Raw genomic sequence first — 15,165 nt, 5'->3', positions numbered from 1 at the left:
CAAATACTCAATTCCGACCTCTTTCAGAACTCCCTACTCTTCCCTCAGGGCGCTCCTTCCCGTTGTGGGTGTATTTCCAAATTAGACACTTTTTACTGGACAGACAATTTACACTTGATTTCTCTAGACAACTTACGCCATTTGAAACATTGTGCAACCAAACAGAACCTCAACGTCATGTCATATCCAACATTTATGGGATGTTTTTCGCCTCAGGCAGCCCAAAAGATAACTTAGCCGTTCGTAGTTGGGAAACAGACTTTTCCCAGTCGCTGACGGAGTCTGACTGGACTTCCATTTTTGCGCACATTCATAAAGGCTCGTCCAACGTATCGGTCCAGGAAACTAATTTTAAAATTTTCACTAAATGGTATCTCACGCCTGTCAAGCTTCATAAACGTGACTCCAGTGTTACACCCTCTTGCTGGAGATGTTCAGATAATATAGGCTCTTTTCTACACGTATGGTGGGCTTGCCCCCACCTCCAACCTTTTTGGAAGGAGATTTACCGCCTCATTTGTCATATCACCACGTTCTCCATTGAATTTTCCCCTGCAGCAATGCTCCTACACCACTCAGCTACCCCTCTGAAAAAGTACCACCGCTCTCTAGCACAACACCTGCTAAATGCCGCTAAGATGTGCATTCCACCGTTATGGAAATCCACTTCTTCCCCTTCTGTCTCTGATTGGATTAAGAGAGTATCCAAAATAGAAGAAATAGAAAACTTGATTTGCCAAGCCAAAGACACACCATCTACATTTTGGGCTACTTGGGCTTGCTGGCACCACTTTAGAACCTCAGATGAATGTACTCAACTACTAAATGGAGTCCCCCCACCTTAGAACCGGGAAGCAGTATCTACTTATTTGTAGGATCCTATCCTGTCCCCTCCCCTAGACTTCCCGATTTACTTGGGTCCTTTATTGATGCTAATATTCGTTGGCACAAGATTCAATTATATAATGTTAGTCTCTCATTGGTTAGGATCTTCCCCACCATTTTACTTCCAGATAAGTGTTTTTGTGGAATAAGCTCCCGGGGGAGGTGCACCAAGCCTCTGCATCGGCACCTAATAGTTACGCATTTACACCTTGTCGAATTTATAGTGGTGTTTTATTGCCACTCACAGGTCTCTATGATGTTTAATCACCTTTGTACTTTATGTTCTGGGCTTAAATGTGGCCCTTTTTCTTTTACTTACCTTTGTCGACTGTGTTTACTGTAACCTTTAATAAAAGACTTTTGGAAAAAAAAAAATTTGCACCCTTAGAAATCCTGAAGGTGGTGATTGGTTTTCGGGCTGCCGTGCGCGACTAGACTCCCAAAAAGTCCCACACGTGGTATCCCCATACTCGGGAGAAGTAGCGGAATATATTTTGGGGTGCAATTCCACATATAACCATGGCATGTGTGAGCAATATATCATTTAGTGACAACTTTTTGTAAAAAAAAAAAAAATTTTTTTTTATTTTGTCATTATTCAATCCCTTGGGACAAAAAAAAAATATTCAATGGTCTCAACATGGCCCTCAGCAAATAGCTTGGGGTGTTTACTTTCCAAAATGGGGTCATTTGGGGGGGGGTTTTGTGCAATCTTGGCGTTTTATGGCCTTCAAAACTGTGATAGGTAGTGAGGAGTAAAATAAAAAATGTATGCCCTTAGAAATCCTGAAGGCGGTGCTTGGATTTCGGGGTCCCGTACGCGGCTAGGCTCCCAAGAAGTCCCACACATGTGGTATCCCTGTACTCAGGAGAAGCAGCAGAATGTATTTTGGGGTGTCATTTTACATATGCCCATAGCATGTGTGAGCAATATATCATTTAGTGACAACTTTGTGCAAAAAAAAAAAAAGTTTGTAATATTCCCGCAACTTGTGGCAAAATATAAAATATTCCATGGACTCAACATGTCTCTCAGTAAATAGCTTGGGGTGTTTACTTTCCAAAATTGGGTCATTTTGGGGGGTTTTGTGCTATTTTGGCATTTTATGGCCTTCGAAACTGTGATAGGTAGTGAGGAGTGAAATCAATCCCTTGGGACAAAAAAAATATTCAATGGTCTCAACATGGCCCTCAGCAAAAAGCTTGGGGTGTCTACTTTCCAAAATGGGGTCATTTGGGGGGGGGTTTGTACTGCCCTGCCATTTTAGCACCTCAAGAAATGAGATAGGCAGTCATAAATTAAAAGCTGTGTAAATTCCAGAAAATGTACTCTAGTTTGTAGACGCTATAACTTTTGCGCAAACCAAAAAATATACGCTTATTGACATTTTTTTTACTAAAGACATGTGGCTGAATAAATTTTGCCCTCAATGTATGACTAAAATTTAGTTCATTCGATTTTTCTTATAACAAAAAGAAGAAAATATCTTTTTTTTTTTTTCAAAATGTTCGCTCTTTTTCCATTTATATTGCAAAAATAAAAATCGCAGAGGCAATCAAATACCATCAAAAGAAAGCTCTATTTGTGGGAAGAAAAGGGCGCAAATTTCGTTTGGGTGCAATATTTCATGACCGCGCAATTACCAGTTAAAGCAGCGCAGTGCGAAATTGGAAAAAGACCTCTGGTCCTTAAGGTGTTTATTGGTCCGGGGCTGAAGTGGGTATGCAACAGTTTCGGACAAAATCCGTCGGACTTGGTTGTCAGAATGTCCGACCGTGTGTACAAGGGCTAATAGGTTTTTTAAACTATCGATGCTCCCTGCTGAAACCACTGCCTGTGGAAGGGAATTCCACATCCTGACGCTCTTATCCTTTGTACACACGGTCGGAGATTCCGACGGAATGTTTGCTGTTGGAGCGATTCGTCTGATATTCCGACTGTGTGTGGTCTGCATCAGATTTTCCGACAACTTAGTCCGACCGTGTAAATGCAACATCACTTCCGGACCTCTTCTGAAATTAATCCGTCGGAATTACTCTGACGGATTTGGTTGTTGGAATCTCCGACTGTGTGTACAAGGGCTTACAGTAAGGAACCCTCTACGTAGTTTAAGGTTAAACCCCTTTTCTTCTAATTTTACGAGTGGCCATGTGTCTTGTTAAACTCCCTTCCACAAAAAAGTTTTATGCCTATTGTGGGGTCACCAGTACGCTATTTATAAATTTAGTACGTAATAGAGGAAGTTTGGGACTTTAAAATGAAGCACTTGGATAATGGAGGTAGGTTTTAACCATATTAAAAAAATAATAATTTTTTATTGATTGTTCAGTAACAGATCATAAAAAATAATAAAGATCAAATTCATAAAGTATATAGGCGTAAGTACAGTAGAAGCATGATGTATAGTATTCACATATAGCAGCACATAGTAGTAATAAATAAAATAATTGGGTAGTATGGCATGGTAGTGCCTATGACAGCAAAACCGACATCAGCAAGTACATCCACATAATAGATATGCATCCACTAGATGTAAAACAAAAATAAATTTAGTATATAGTTAAAAAAGTAAATTCATAATAAAATAAATATAGTTCCGTATAAAGTATAGCTGGGACATCATTTCAAAATCTCGACGCGTTTCGTGGGTGTCTCCCCACTCATCAGGAGCTGATGTGACCAAAAAATTCCTATGGAATAGAATAAAAAATAATATAATATACTAACCATATAAATAAAAATAAATTAATGGGGATTTAATGCGTGTAAATGGTTAGCCAGGGCAGACTCACCAATCCGGATGGAAAGTGCAGTGGGCGTAGGGTGGGCCATGGGCAAGATCCCTCCCCGGGAACTGAGGCGGCATAGACATGGATGCGATATCAGGCAAAACCAAAAAGATACAGCAGTGTTGAAGAGTATCAGATATGGAGTGTGTGGCAATTGTTGAAAACAACATATCTAAAAACAAAATGTTAATAGTATGTATGATTAATGAAAATAATGTGATGCGAAAGTAATTTAGAATTGATAGTGACCCTCAAAGGGTACAGAGAGAGTGCTGGCCATAAGGCAAGTATATACTATGTAGTAAGTATATGCAGATGAATGTAAACAGTGAATGGTGTGCAAAATTAAAAATAATGTAATAGTGTGAAAGAAAGTATGAGTGTGCAGGTTAACAAAAAGTGAAGAAAATTGATGAAGGGGTGTACATAGACCATGATAGACAAGGAGAGTGACAGAATTACCAGTCAGCAAAAAAAATAAAAAATAAAATTTAAATCATCAAATCTCAAGCGTCTCTTCTCCAGAGAGAATTAGTTCAGTGCTTGCAAGCTTTCCTCATAACTAATATCCTCCAGACCCTTTATTAGCTAAGTTGCCCTTCTTTGTACTCGCTCCATTTCCAGTACATCCTTCCTGAGGACTGGTGCTCAGCAGAGGCGGCTCTAGGCTTTGTGAGGCCTTCGGAAAAATTTAGACACGAGGCCCCACTCACGCCCATAATGGATAAAAAAAATTCAAGTGAGTAAAAAATGGCTGCAGAAAGATGCATGGATCTAGCACACAAGCGATCAGCACCACTTCCAGGACACCCTCCTCACCCATCAGACATATGCAGCCAATAGAACATCTGGGACCCAGCAACCCCTCTAGGATTTTCCCCTTTACCTTGGGAGAAAGTGAAGCCTGGAATGCAAAAAGAAAGAAAAGTAGTGCAGGGCTGGGCATGACAGTGTGTTTGGGGGAGACAACATAAGGGTTAATATGAAGAGCTAAGAATGCAACGGACAGTGAGTAAAGTGTAGAAGGAAAGGAGGAGGCAGTTTCCCTCTCTGCTCCTTAATCATGGCTATCTCAGTTTAATTTTGGAGCAACGGCGAGCAGGGGACCAGACTGCGGCACAGCCAAGTGGCAGCAGGGATGGATGAACAGACGGGTGGACCACGGAAGGAGGATTGGGAAGGATTGTGGACGCAAAATGTGAGATGTACAGTAGGTGCCGCCGATATTGTGTTTCCAGCGCGATCCTGTCGCGCTGGTTCCCGGCGACAGGCTTCTCTGACCAGCGTGATCCCATCGCGCTGGCTGCAATAGGAAAATTTAATTTTCCTATAGTAGCGAGCGAGCGAGAGAGATCGGCGATAATGTCTCCTCACTAATGAAACCTGCATGCCTTCGGGGGCATACCAGGCCCTTAGGTCCGGTAGGGATTTTAAGGGGAATCCCCTACGCTGAAAAATGCGGCGTGGGGGTCCCCCCAAAATCCATACCAGATACCTATCCAAGCACGCAGCCCGGCTGGTCAGGAAAGGGGGTGGGGACGGGCGAGCGCCCCCCCTCCTGAGCCGTACCAGGCCCTCAACATAGGGAGGTGGGTTCTTTGGGGGAAGGGGGGCACCCTGAAGCCCCCCCTCCCCAAAGCACCTTCTCCCCATGTTGATGAGGACAAGGGCCTCTTCCCGACAACCCTGGCCCTTGGTTGTCGGGGTCTGCGGTCGGGGGTCTTATCGGAATCCGGTACTGTGACATCATAAGGGGGTGGGGTCACCATGTGACATCAACCGGTGACCCCCTGCCCCTTGTCCCTATATAAGTCGCTGCACACTGCGTCCCTGGCATTGCAGCCAGAGAGAGAGCGCGAGTCAACATTTCAAGGAGGAGGAGGAAGAAGAAGAACGGAAGGCGGCAGCGGCAGAAGACCGGGCTACCGCTAGTAAAGGAGCTAAGAGAAGAAAGTGGAGGCCCGGCAAGAAGAATCGAAGAGGGGGACAAGACCCCCGAAGTTGGAAGAAGACCCCCGGGCGGCGGCGAGAAGACCCCCCAAGACGGAAGACCACCGGAGCTGTGCAATAAATTATTTTGAAACCTTGTGTTGTTTTATTTACTTTTTTTCACCAGTTGAATGGGTGGCGTACATGGTACCCTAATACTCATTCACATAGGGTGGGGGGCCGGTATCTGGGGGCCCCCTTCTTAAAGGGGACTCCCGGATTCCAATAAGCCCCCCGCCCGCAGACCCGGACAACCAACGGCCAGGGTTGTCAGGAAGAGGCCCTTGTCCTCATCAACATGGGGACAAGGTGCTTTGGGGTGGGGGAGCCACAGGGTGCCCCCCTTCCCCCAAAGCACCCACCCCCATGTTGAGGGCACGCGGCTTGGTACGGCTCAGGAGGGAGGGGGGCGCTCGCCCATCCCCACCCCCTTTCCTGCCCGGCCGGGCTGCGTGCTCGGATAGGGGTCTAGTATGGATTTTGGGGTACCCCCACACCGCTTTTTTCGGAGTAGGGGATTCTCCTTAAAATCCCTACTGGACCTAAGGGCCTGGTATGCCCTTATTTTTTATTTGGCGTGGAGTTCTCCCTTAGGATGCATACCAAATACAGTGTCTGGTATTGGCGGGAATCCAATTTGGATCCCCGCACCAGTGTTAACCCAGCCTCAATGTCAGCGATGCTTGTCGCTTATCGGGAAAGGAAAATAAAAAATTTTCCTTTCCCGATGCGAACCGGCTCAGCGCTGGCTCCCGCAACGGGGCTCGCAAGGTGTCAATCTCGCCGATAAAAGCGGCAAGATTGACACAATATCGCGGTCACCTACTGTACAGGTGTTTTGAGGGTCCGCTGGGGAGCACATTTGAAACGGGGGGTCCGGGATATGCTTTTCAAGAGTGAGTATGTGGAGATCTTCTTGGTATGGCCCTTTAAAAAAAAAATAAATAAAAAAAAAAGATTTTAAATTGAAAGTGAATAGGGTCAAGCAGGAAGATTCCAAGAAAGACAATTAGGAGAAGAGGAGGTACAGATTGATTTTGCGGGAATCGCCGAGTGTCATTGGCGTGAAGAACCCCCGAACATTGTTCGGCGTTGTTCAGTTATATGGATGCCGTTGATGAGGCGCACAGGTTATAAGGGGGATCTGCTTGGCTATGGTATGACGAGCAGTTTAAACAGCGTAGGGCGGTACAGCCGTCTTCGCTGGGATCAAAAAGATATTGGCCTGTGGATGCGGTTTATGTACTAAGCGAGGCCCCCAAATCAGTTTCTTCAGGGAGGGAGGGGGTACACTCTCCTCAGGATTGATGGATAGAAAGAAAAGGGGGTGCAGTACAACGAGAGCTCCTGTAAGTTTGGGGGGTCTTGACGTTTTTTAAACACGAGTGTTCAGGGAGTGGGAGGACCCCATCCATTGTCTCGTGGCTTCAAGAAAGGACAATGTACGGGCGAGCCTAGTCACAAAAGGGATGACTTTGGGAAGGGGGGGTGGGAAGAGGTTGTAGCCTTTTCCTATTTAGATACTCGGAGAAGGAAACAGCGAGGCTGCTTGCCTCCGGGTTTGTTAATGGTGTATCTAGTGGGGATGGTGCCTGTGAAGGAACTGAACAAGTTTGGGCTCATTCACCACTTATCTTTCCAAAAAGGGGGTTCTGTCATAACCATGATGTGGAGTATGTGCTATACTTCATTTACACAGCAGAATGAATGAATGAATGAATGAGTGACATGTATAGCACTACTATGCAAACAGAATCCCCTCCATCTGCGGTATAGTGTGGTCCTTTGCGAAAAAAAGGGCGCCTATGGTGTAATCGGACATAAAATCCAGATTTCCACTTGCTTACAGTTCATTTGGAGAGCTTCAGCTGCTGGATAGATGCTGGCAAGAGGAATTTTTTACTTGAATCGGGGGGCCTGCGCATGGGTTACTCAATTTATTGGGCCATGGTTAGATGGTTAGTGCTTTGCTGGAGTGGGGGGTTAGAGAAGTGTCAGTCCCTGATTCAATCATCCATGACTTGGACGTTTTTTTGTGTAGGGCCGCCTTCCTCAGGTGTATGTGCAATTATACTTTATACGTTGCAGCACATTGCAGGTAGGTTCCTCACGCCATTGGCAACCAAACACAGAGGGCCCAATGAGGGATATTATATTTAGTTTTTGGGCATTGTGATTGTTTCAGGGGATACGGAGTGTCATCGGCCAGCGAGCAAGTTGGAGGCACTATCGAAGGAGATTCGGGAGATCCAGGGATGGCGCTAGGTACAGTTTAGAACTTTGCATTCGCTGCTGGGTAAGTTCAATTTTGCCTGCTGGTTTTATTCTGATGAGTGGGTTTTGTCCAACGGCTGCCGTTTGCTACAGTGGGGGTTTCAGGCCCCGACCCATTTAAATGGTTGAATTGGGAACATAAGGAGGGTTAGAAGGTTTGGTATGAATTCTTGGCCGCATACAACGGGCGATCGATGAGGGTGCCGGCCCAGTGAGTAAGTTCGATAGGGAATGGGTCACGAACACGGTGGGGTCAATGGGCTTTGGTTTTTTGTCTTTCAGGGGCAATGGAGTGTGGAACCTTGGCCCCAATTTTTGTTGGGTGGAAGTGGGGTGTTTGTTCCTAAACTGGGTCTATTGGAATTTTTCCAGTGGTTCTGGCTATGGAGGTGTGGTAAGGGTCATGCATGAACCTGACAGTGCAAAATTATGATTACGTGGGTGTGGTTCACATGGTCAACCGCATGCCCACATTGTCACAACTGGTCATATGGCATTGAGCTGTGTGCAGTTGAACATTGACGACATGGGGGCTTATTCCTTGCCTCGATTTTCAGTGGGACAAGTTCAGAGCGTTAGCCGGCCACAGAGGGAGGAGTTCCCTGCTCGGGCTTGACATGGGAGATGGCATTGGAGTCACCACGGGAGTTTCCTGGGCAGTCAGTTAGTGAGTCCACATGGGCGGCTTACGTGAAGGTAGGGTGGATTTTTTGATGCAGGAGTCTGAGGTCAAACATGGCCATGTGGGTGGTAAGGTTGTTGGTTTTGTACTCTGGTTCCAGGAACATGGTAAACGGGGTGGGGGGGGGGGGGTCAATGTCTGCCATTGAGCGGCGGAAACTGGTGGCTTTTTGGCTTTTGTTTGTACTAGGAGTCTCAACGAGAGATCACGAGAGAACGATATGAAAGAACACAAGGGAAAAGACCTGGGGTGTGCCAAAAGGTCACGTGCTCAGTATACCTAAAGGGGGCAAAAAAGAAGACAATAGGGTAGCTTAGCAAATAAGTTTATTAACCGTAACATAACATCAGTCAATCAAATGTCTGAAAGCCTGAGCCATCTCAACATGCGGATCCGGGATGTATCTAGCGAAACACGCAGAGTTCCACCTCCCCAATTTCTTAATTACATGGGCCGGAATCCCCTGATGAGAGGCTGCCGAAGCCGCCCCTATCCTGAACGAATGACCTGAAAGATCTGCCGGGTTCAAACCTAGATTAGACCATAACATCCGGCAATGCCCGGTGAACTGTGCCATGGTGAGGGGAGCGTAAGGAAAGGGTAGCAACGGGCTGTCCCTCGGCTTGCCTGAAACCAATGCCCCGAGTTGATTCAAGACTGCCACAGGGCACCAAGCACTGCCGGTTCTGAAATACCTCACATCCGTACCAGCCCCAAATTGCTGAGTTTTACACGCAGACAAATGCAACCTGTAATGGTCCGGATGCCTAACCAAAAGACCTACGGTGAGTACTCGTGAACCCGGGCCGGTACGGGTTAACTCACCCGGCCTAAGGAACCCAAAAAAAGCCAAATAGATGGCAGCTTTAAGGACTAAACTGAGGAACTTTCCAAAAGGCAGCCTGTCCAGTAACTCAGACATGCCCCGGAAAATGGGCCCCGTGACCGGTAACCTCCTGACCGAAGAAGGGGGGCTACTCCTCAGGACGCCCCTCAGAATGGCCTTAACAGCATGAGCAGAGAAAATGGATGACCTATTTGGATCCTGCAGGGACAGGTGGTGCTAAACCCCTGCTAGATAAGTCTTGATGGTGCCATGTGACAACTTCAACTGGGAGTGGCAGAAAGCCACAAACGCCAACAACAAACTTACATCATACCCATCGAAAGACAGTTTCGAGACCGGAAAACCTGGAAAGTATTCCAGGCCAAGGCAATGACATATTGATTAAAGCTGCAGCTTCCAGCAAATGGGAATTCAATCCATCCTCAGAAGTGACAGCTGCGAGGATAGTGTGGCGTAAACGTCTGCATCTGGGACCTGTTGGAAGAATAGTGGGAAGTTGAGCCGTGATAATGCATCTGCCGCAATGTTCTCCACTCAACTGATAAATTCACAATGAATATGGAAATGATACTGTAGGGACAACCAAATTAACCTGCGCACAAAGGACATGATAATCAAAGACTTGGACCTGCCTTTGTTGATAATCTCCACGGCCGCCAAATTGTCCATGGAGAAAACCACCGTCTGCCCTGTCCAAGACCCACCCCACACCTGGGCCGCTGCCACTATGGGGAAGATCTCAAACAAGGCAGAAGAATCTGGCAGCAAAACCCACCGTGGCAGCCGCATCCGACCCCACCTGTGGAGAGGAAAAGGATGCCGCCGGATTGAACATGGCAATCCCATTCCAATGCTGGAGGAAATGGTCCCACATGCGCAGGTCCGCAAGTGCGGCAGTATCCAGTTTGATACGGGAGTCTGAATCCGGGGCTGACGGTAATAAAGCTAACAACCTTGAAATAAAAGTTCTCCCCTGTGGAATAATTCTCATCGCAAAGTTCAACATGCACAATAACGATAACTCCACCCTGGAACAGGACTGCGAGATCGCGAAGGTATGGATACACTCTCTCTAGTCCTGATGAGCTTGACTGCCGGGAGGCTGGCCTGCAAGGCCTTGGAGTCCAGAAAGATCCCTAAAAAGGTTAATGCCGTAGCCGGGCCTTCCAACTTCTTGACAGCCATCGGGACATTGAGAGCCATGAAAACAGAGCACAACTTCTGCAGATCTACAGGACTCTCAATGAGGAGGAAATCGTCAAGGTAGTGGATGACCACGTGACAACCCTCCACATGCACGAGAATCCACACAAAAGCCTGCACTAACACATCAAACAACCAAGGACTGCTTTTGGAACCAAAGGTGAGCTTGGTGGCAAAATAGTACAGCCCTCTCCACTTCACCCCATGCCACTGCCAAAGTGACGGCATGATTGGAAGGAGTTTGAATGCGTCCGAAATATCTGCTTTAGACAGCCAGGCACCCCTCCCCACCTCGATGATTCCCTGGATGGCCTGATCTACTGAAGCATATTTCGAGGAAAATTCCTCCGATGGGATTAAGGAATTTAAACTAGGCACCGTGGAGCAATGAGGGGGAGACAAATCCTAAATTAAATGTAATTTATTAGAAAACTTCCCCTTGACCAACCCCAAAGGATTGACCCTCCAATGCTGGAATGGAGATACCCGAAAGGGACCAATGATGAACCCCTTGTCCAGCTCGGACTGCAGTAAAGTGTCTACCGACCCCCCCCCCAAATCTACCATAGAGGACCTGAGATTGGGACTCTCAAACATACCGGTAGGCAGAGTGACAAAACCCGTGTGGAAACCTTCCGTGAACCCATCCACCAAAAAAACCCTTGACGTAGGAGAAGGTTGTGCGACCAACCAAAACTCCAACAGCTCCACACTGACCCGGCTCAGTCAGCTGTGCTTGCCCTGCCTGAGAGAGCAGGCTGATTTAGGATGGGTCCTGAAACAACCAGAGCAAATATGCAACAACCGACATTGACTATAATTACAAACTCCGTAATTAAAATTGTTACAAATCTGCGACTTCCCCAGTACTGAACAGGCCAGCCCAGCTTGTCCACAGTGGCAGCCTGTGCCGGGGTTGGCAGAGCACTGGGGAAACCCTTTAAGTGCCCGGGAGAACAGGGAACTCAGTATTGGGGCACCATGAGATGACAACTGGCAAGTGGCGCAGACAGGCGACCTTAAACCGGCAAAATGACGGCAAAAGAGCTCAGTGTCCACACTACTCCAGTTAGTGACCACCCGATGCTGAGAAAACATGGCCGTAGCTTTAGCAGAAAATGAACGATGATAATCCTAAAAAGCCGTTCCCCCAAGTTTGTGACCCAACTCCACCACCGCATACAAGTAATGATCCAACTCCTCCCTCCTTTGGGGACTCATCGAGCAAACAATATCCCTGAACATACTGAAAGCCAGCACAAACTCGGGGATAGAGAGCTTGCGGTTCAACCTGTGGTCCCTGCACTTGATGATAACTGACACATCGCTGCAAGTGTAAGACTTATTGTCAGCAACATCATGAGCAGCAATCAACAAGGAAGCCAGATTGACATCCTTACCCTCCAAAATATCCCTCAACTCCTGCCGCAACCCCAGAAGCTGCCAGATCCACAGGGGTCGGACTAGGATTGGACTCCAGCACCTTCACCCTGGCCCGTAATTCCTGAAAAGAACCCGCCAATGAGCTAAGGGTAGCCTGGATCCGAGAAAGAGAAGTTGAAACTGTACGCAGGGTGGCCTGCTCCACGCCAGAACCTGAAGAGGTAGGAAATAACAGTCTAAAAAGTTCCGCCTTGCAGGCTGATGCCGAGAAAGAGATCCCCCTAAGACGCAATTCCGCCATCAATCTCGGGACAGTCCAGGTCCTCATTGAAGGCGAGCTGCCCTGATCCGAACCCCTGGCAGGGGAAGGGGAAATGGAAGCAAAATCATTTATCTGCTGCCTGCGACATATCCTAAATGAACAAAATAGAACGCAAGCATGAAAAAAACAACCAACAACCACCTATTGATCCCTCCACCGCCCACCATCTGAGCCCAAGAACCCCCCCTAACCGTGACCCCCCAAGACCTGTACCCCCTAACCTGCTGGAGGCCTAGAAAACCTACGATCCGTAGGTCACTTAAAAACGAATACTCAGGTCTCCTGAACCTGAAAGCGTGACCGGTCCCTGAGACTAAAGCAACTAACCCTAAAGACAACAGCCCCACCGTGAGAGGAAAGTCCTCCTTTTAAATAACAGGTAAGGAGACTTGCCACCTGCCCAAGCCAATTAAAAATGAACCTCTCAACCCGCTAAACCTAAACCAAGATAGGTACGAGGCGCAGTGGCGAATAACCCACCAAAAACGAGAAGCCAAAAGAACGACAAATCAAAAACCTGACTTACCTTCGAGAAAACTCCAACCCAGACAGAACAAGGCTTGCGTCTGGCCCCTGATGTCTGCCCTACAATAAAATACGAACAGGACTGAAACCACGACAGACTTTAAAAAATGAGCATGAAACGTAAAACAGATGAAACTACGTGACCCTACCTGCGAACCTGAAAACGTTTCAGGTAATGAACGAAAGCTACCCACCAATACATGAACGTGCCCTGATGTGACTAAATGGCTGAGGAGACTTGCCACTGCTCAAGACAATTAAAAACGAACATCTCAAACCGTATGACACCCACAGATGTGGTGGGTGACCCTGCAGTGGCGTGACAACCCACCCCCAACCAACCCTTGGCCTGAGTAACTGACCAGGAAACCTCATCCCACCCCACCCCCCCTCGAGAATCTGACACCCAGCAACCTGCATGCACCCTGAAGTAACCAACACTCGCACCCCAAACGTGTGTGACCCACCCCCCGACACTTACTGCAATGGGGAAAAAAATAGATTAACAGGAAATTGGCAAAACTTGACCAGGCGCTCCAGAAACGAGAACTGACGGACGTATGAATCCCACCTGCAGAGAAAAACATGTTATACGGAACAAAAATCACAAACATAGGCTGCGCAAGAACCTGACCCCCCCCCCCCCCAATCTGACCAAGTGGACCGAGAATGCAGTGCCCACCGAAGTGCCCGCAGTTCCCCCTTTGCCCCTGTGCCAGGACACCCCCAACCCCCCCGCTCATAACCAGACCAACATCAACACGAAAATGAAACCCAGCGACCCCCCCCCCCCCCTACAAAAACATGCCTGACCAGCATCAGGGGCAGACAGGGTCATTCTAAGGCCTATGCCAGGCTTCCCTAAGGTTGCCCCAAATTTACATCTAAGTCATGAAATAGTGCTGCCCACCTATTTCCAGGAAGACAGACAAGAGTTCAGCCCACTGGACGTGGGCGTAACTCTAAAAAGGTACATGAAAGCGACCTCTGGCGTCAGGGTCTAGGACTTCATGTTCATAATGCCAGACGGTGTATGCAAGGGATACAAAGCCTCAAGCAGGATTATCCCCAACTGGCTGGTAAAGACCATCACCATTGGCATGCAAGGATAAGGGGTTGGCACCTTCAGAGAGGATAACTACTCATTCAACGAGGAGCATTTCAACGTCATGTGGGATATCGCCAGAAATCATATGCAAGGCAGCAACCAGGTCGTCCATGCACACGTTTGTCTTTCACTACCGTATTGATGCGTCAATGTTGACTACAGTGGAGTTTGGCAAAACTATTATTTCTGTGGCCGGCGGCCATAATTAAACTGATAATTGCAGCATTCCACCTGTAAAAAAAAATTGTAAGTTCTATTTTGTATGTATTGCATGCTGCCGTCACTGTGCATACAGCACTAGTAATGTGTTTGTTACATGTTTTGCATTCTTTCAAGTCCTGATTAGAATTAGTCTGCCTATGTTATGCCCCTTGTTACCATAAACGTACAATTGTTATAATAATGTGATACCTACGTAATCATGTGTATAAAAACCTTCAATTGTGTCATAATGAAGCAGAACAGTTATTTGGAAAGATGCGGAGCGTATATTTTGTGTCTGTTCCCTACTGCAGTAGTTATTAATAATTTGGAAGCACTAATCAATATGAGGATAGGTGTTACCTATCTATAAATTTCCATGTCAGGATGGAAAACTTTTCCTAGGAGGGGATATACAGGTGACCCTGAGAATCCAAAACAAGGAACTTGAGACGATCTGTGAATTTCTGATAATCAGCTGGCTGAGGTAAGTCTTTTGCTTACATTTGAGTTATCAGACTTCCTCGATCGGTAAGTTATATCTAGTTGTATCTAGTTATTTCCCAGAGGGGGCTGACATGGAGCTGTCAGGAAAACTGAAAATTTTACTTCAAATTCTTGCTGCAATTTTCCTTTTCTGATGAGCTCCATGTGAGCGCACGCTCCCACCCTATGGACAAAGTTCTAGTTACGTAACGTTGTTCAGAGCATGGAGGACAAATTTATGAGTTAGGTCCTGATAGCATGGGGGTGGGCGGGGCCTTACTCGGAGGTGGAAAGGAAAATTGTGGTAAGTATTTGATATTCAAATTTTCGTTTTTTGTGTGGGCTGTGCATTAAGTCAAAACCATCATTAGCTAAAGCCTGAGCAGAGCAATTCCCGCTAAATGCCCTACAAGTTTGGGATTTGTCTGAACAAATCAGATCACAGATCAGCTCATTCCTAATAATTATGG

Source organism: Lithobates pipiens, unplaced genomic scaffold, assembly GCF_037356315.1.
Source record: "Lithobates pipiens isolate NorthernLeopardFrog02 unplaced genomic scaffold, aLitPip1_a1.2 Scaffold_16, whole genome shotgun sequence".
NCBI classification, from domain to species: Eukaryota; Metazoa; Chordata; class Amphibia; order Anura; family Ranidae; genus Lithobates; species Lithobates pipiens.
This window is presented reverse-complemented; position numbering follows the sequence as displayed.